The sequence below is a fragment of the Berghia stephanieae genome, chromosome 10 (genome assembly GCF_034508935.2).
Source record: "Berghia stephanieae isolate SIO BIC M18660-M18661 chromosome 10, UCSD_Bste_1.3, whole genome shotgun sequence".
NCBI classification, from domain to species: domain Eukaryota; kingdom Metazoa; phylum Mollusca; class Gastropoda; order Nudibranchia; family Aeolidiidae; genus Berghia; species Berghia stephanieae.
This window is the reverse complement of record NC_088369.1, coordinates 42,570,672-42,575,671: the sequence shown is the minus strand read 5'-3', so window position 1 is coordinate 42,575,671 and position 5,000 is coordinate 42,570,672. Positions and strand designations below refer to the sequence as shown.

Sequence of the window (5,000 nt, the reverse complement as noted above, 5' to 3'; positions counted from 1 at the left end):
CTGAATACGACTCATATTTTGCTTTCTCTTGTGTTCATGGACTTGACTTTTGACGTAATTTTTGGGCAGTGTCAGGCTATGAGTTTACAAAGGCAACGGTCGATGTCAGGCTATGAGTTTACAAAGGCTACGGTTAGTGTCAGGCTATGAGTTTACTAAGCTACGGTCGGTGTCAGGCTATGAGTTTACAAAGGCTACGGTCAGTGTCAGGCTATGAGTTTACAAAGGCTACGGTCGGTGTCAGGCCATGATTTTACAAAGGCTACGGTCAGTGTCAGGCTATGAGTTTACGAAGGCTACGGTCAATGTCAGGCTATGAGTTTACGAAGGCTACGATCAGTGTCAGGCTATGAGTTTACAAAGGCTATGGTCAGTGTCAGGCTATGAGTTTACAAAGGCTACGGTCAGTGTCAGGCTATGAGTTTACAAAGACCACGGTTAGTGTCAGGTTTTGAATTACGAAGGCTACGGTTAGTGTCAGGTTTTGAATTACGAAGGCTACGGTTAGTGTCAGGCTATGAGTTTACGAAGGCTATGCTCCTAGTGTCACGTTGTGATTTACAAAGGTTACAACAGATGAACTAATAACGTCTCTGATTACAGTAACTGTCAGGCTATGAATTTACGAAGGCTACGGTCAGTGTCAGGCTATGGATTAACGAAGGCTACGGTCAGTGTCAGGCTATGGATTAACGAAGGCTACGGTCAGTGTCAGGCTATGGATTTACGAAGGCTACGGTCAGTGCCAGGCTATGAATTTACGAAGGCTACGGTCAGTGTCAGGCTATGGATTTACGAAGGCTACGGTCAGTGTCAGGCTATGGATTTACGAAGGCTACGGTCAGTGTCAGGCTATGGATTTACGAAGGCTACGGTCAGTGTCAGGCTATGAATTTACGAAGGCTACGGTCAGTGTCAGGCTATGGATTTACGAAGGCTACGGTCAGTGTCAGGCTATGGATTTACGAAGGCTACGGTCAGTGTCAGGCTATGGATTTACGAAGGCTACGGTCAGTGTCAGGCTATGGATTTACGAAGGCTACGGTCAGTGTCAGGCTATGAATTTACCAAGGCTACGGTTAGTGTCAACTATGAGTTTACAAAGGCTACGGTTACTGTCAAGCTATGTGTTTACAAAGGCTACGGTTACTGTCAAGCTATGTGTTTACAAAGGCTACGGTTACTGTCAAGCTATGTGTTTACAAAGGCTACGGTTACTGTCAAGCTATGTGTTTACAAAGGCTACGCATAACAACGCCGTTGTGATACAATTGGCCACATGCGATTAGTTTCTAAACGTTTAATTAACTAAAGCATTGATAAATAAATAGCACGACACGCGACACTAAAACGATACAACTATAAACATCGGACTGTTAACTCACTCAACCCTAACACCGACTACATCCGTAGTTAACTCACTCAACCCTAACACCGACTACATCCGTAGTTAACTCACTCAACCCTAACACCGACGATATCCGTAGTTAACTCACTCAACCCTAACACCGACTACATCCGTAGTTTACCCCAGGTTACTTTTACCCCATGCCTATTTATTACATTTTTTTTCTGAGACAAATTATAGGCGTAATATCAAAGCTAATGTTTCTAGTTTTTACATGTTAATGGTAGTTGAATAAAACTATTTATGTACATGTTCATTTTTAATACATTTTTTTTCCAATTTTGAAAAGAAAAGTAGCAAGAATCTCTTGGATTGAGTGAGTTAAAAAAAGAAGAAGAAGAAATGCAATGCAGGGTAACCTACTTGTATATAATTATTTTTTCATTTTTTTTTCTTCTCAAAAATGAATAATTAAGTGATGAATTACCATGAAATAGTCAAGAGTCACAGACACCAAAGCGTGTCAAAAACTGTTGATGACGTCGACGACGGGATCTGACTAATGCAACATTCAGACCGTGAAACACGAATGATGAATTTTTGAAGTGGAAGGCCTTTTGTCATTCATTGCCTTTGCCAGGCCGTTTTTAACTCATTCAATCCTAGAAATATTTTTGCTATTTAATTTTTCAAAATTGAAAAAAAAAAATGTATTAAAATTGAGCAGGTACATAAATAGTTTTATTCAACTATCATTAACATGTAAAAACTAAAAACATTAGCTTTGACACTACGCCTATAAATTGTCTCAGAAAAATGTAATAATAAATAGGCATGGGGTAAAAGTAACCCCGGGTAAACTACGGATATAGTCGGTGTTAGGGTTAAGTGAGTTAAACAGTAAGGGTTCTTTTGTGTACGGTTCCGTTTGCCTGGCTCGTGTCTGTTAGTATTCGGTGTTTTGTTTTGCTTTCTTTTCTATTGTCTGTTGTTTGTTTTGTTTGTTTTTTTTTCCTGTGTAGTCTTTTATTGTTCTCTTTCAACTTATAAGAATAATTTATGATGAGTCAGTTTTTTTAAATCTACGAAGCCTATGCTATCTTTAAAATATTATGCCTGTTAGCCGAACGAAGCCTTACATTATTATTATTATTATTATTATTATTATTATTATTATTATTATTATTATTATTATTATTATTATTATTATTATTATTATTATTATTATTATTATTATTATTATTATTATTATTATTATTATTATTATTATTATCATTATTATTACTATTATCATTATTATTATTATTATTATTATTATTATTATTATTATTATTATTATTATTATTATATTATTATTATTATTATTATTATTATTATTATTATTATTATTATTTATTATTATCATTATTATTACTATTATCATTATTATTATTATCATTATTATTATTATTATTATTTATTATTATTATTATTATTATTATTATTATTATTATTATTATTATTATCATTATTATTATTATCATTATTATTATTATCATTATTATTATTATTATTATTATTATTATTATTATTTATTATTATATTATTATATTATTATTATTTCAGCACATATCCTGAAATTATACGTTTATAAGCCGATGACTCATGCTAGTATATTGTTGTTTCCGTCCGTTCCGCCATTGAACAACGACTCAGCGATTAAATTATGACAAGATCCCCCAAAGATGTTGATAAATAATGATTATCTTATCCTATCTCATTTTATCTTATCTTATAATATTATATTATTGCATTTTATTATATTATTATATCATCTCATCCTATCTTCTTCAGAAACATCTAAACACTTAACTCACTCAACCCTAACACCGACTATATCCGTAGTTTACCCGGGGTTACTTTTACCCCATGCCCATTTATTATTACAGTTTTATGAGACAAATTATAGGCTTAGTATCAAATCTAATGTTTTTAATTTGTACATGTTAATGGTAGTTCAATAAAACTATCTATGTACACATGCTATATTTTTAATACATTCCAATTGTTACCCCGCGTATCAAAACGGTATTATGTCGGGATGGACCAGATGTTAAAAAGTCAAATTATCTTTAAACTGGTCAAAAATATGAAACATTGGTATTTAGTATTTAGCACAGTAAAGTAGGATATTGATTATCTTTTATAAAGCAAATAAACTCAACTTAAGCATGATATTTCTGGCTACAAATTCCATTTTCAGCATCTTAATCATCCCGACTTAATACCGTTTTGAGACGAGGGGTCACAATTTTGAAAAGTAGCAAAAATCTCTAGAATTGAGTGAGTTAAACTAGGATTTTTTAATCAAATATGAACGGCATTGTTATTTACATTCAGTTCTATGACAGACACGCTCTACAAAAAAAGTAACAAGTTCCTGTCTTACAAATTATATATCTAACTATATTTATATTAAACATGGCGTTAAAAGGAAATCTAAACATTTTTAATTTGAACAATATTTATTTTGGCAAGCCGTGAAATCGTTTTCTTTGCTTTGAGTTTTTTGTTTGTTTGGGGTTTTTTTTCTTCCCAAATCCTTCTTTTCACTTGGCCGGCTAATATTTAAATTTATCTATACAAACGGTATTCTGAATTTCTGATTTAGAAGAAGGGTGTGGAACATTAAACAATAATGTGATTATTATGTCAACGAGTTATTGTGATCGGAACAATTCGAGTTTAAACCCGTCTGAATTGTGAAACATTAGCACCCTGAAGCCACGTACTCCACCCATCCTACACACACACACACACACACACACACACACACACACACACATACACACATAATATATATATATATATATATATATATATATATATATATATATATATATATATATATAGCCTAAGAATGGCCAAATGTGACTTTAAAAGCAACACAGATTTCATGCGCACCGCAGAGGATCGTGATTTGTGGAGACAGCTGACCGGCAACGTGTTCAAGAGCACAAGCCACGATGGATATATATATATATATTATATATATATATATATATATATATATATATATATATATATATATATATATATATATATAATGGCAACATTTGAGAATACGACCGTTTAAACGAAAACGGAGGTGATCCTTATCCCGTTGTCACAATGTTTTCATAAGACACAGTATCAAATCTCAGACATGTTTTCGTATCGCCGTGGTCTGAGAGGTATCGCTGTGGTGGACGCGGGCACCACTACAACGTCTCCTTCCAAAACAAAGCTTGCAGTCCATTGAGCGCTGGGCAAACATACAATATTATGTTGGGCGAATTCCGTAAGTAAGTAAGTAATCGGATTATTGTAATATTATATCAAAACAGAGTGGATCCCAAGTTTTTTTGTTTTTTTTGAATTTTTAATGAATAATAAACGCATGTGTGTAGCCAAAACCCCGGCCAATTCAATTTCAATATGCGTCTGTCTGGTTTTGCAATTGCAAACAAATGCAGCAGAAAATGGTCTGAATAAAAGCTTGGAGGAAGATACAAAATTAAGTGCATGGGCAAAGAATGATGAAATTGTGCGGCTATGTGGTCTAGTGGTATGACACTCGCTTTCGGATCGGAAGGTCCTGGGTTCGAGCCTCGCTCGGCGCATAGTTGAGTCC

General features: G+C 33.8%; 1 protein-coding gene across 2 annotated transcripts in view; it reads right to left on the bottom strand.

The window, feature by feature from the left end:
- LOC144981164 (uncharacterized) overlaps positions 1-5,000 on the bottom strand; it is a 289,898-nt gene that overhangs the window by 104,845 nt on the left and 180,053 nt on the right. The gene's annotated exons all lie outside the window — the stretch shown is intronic.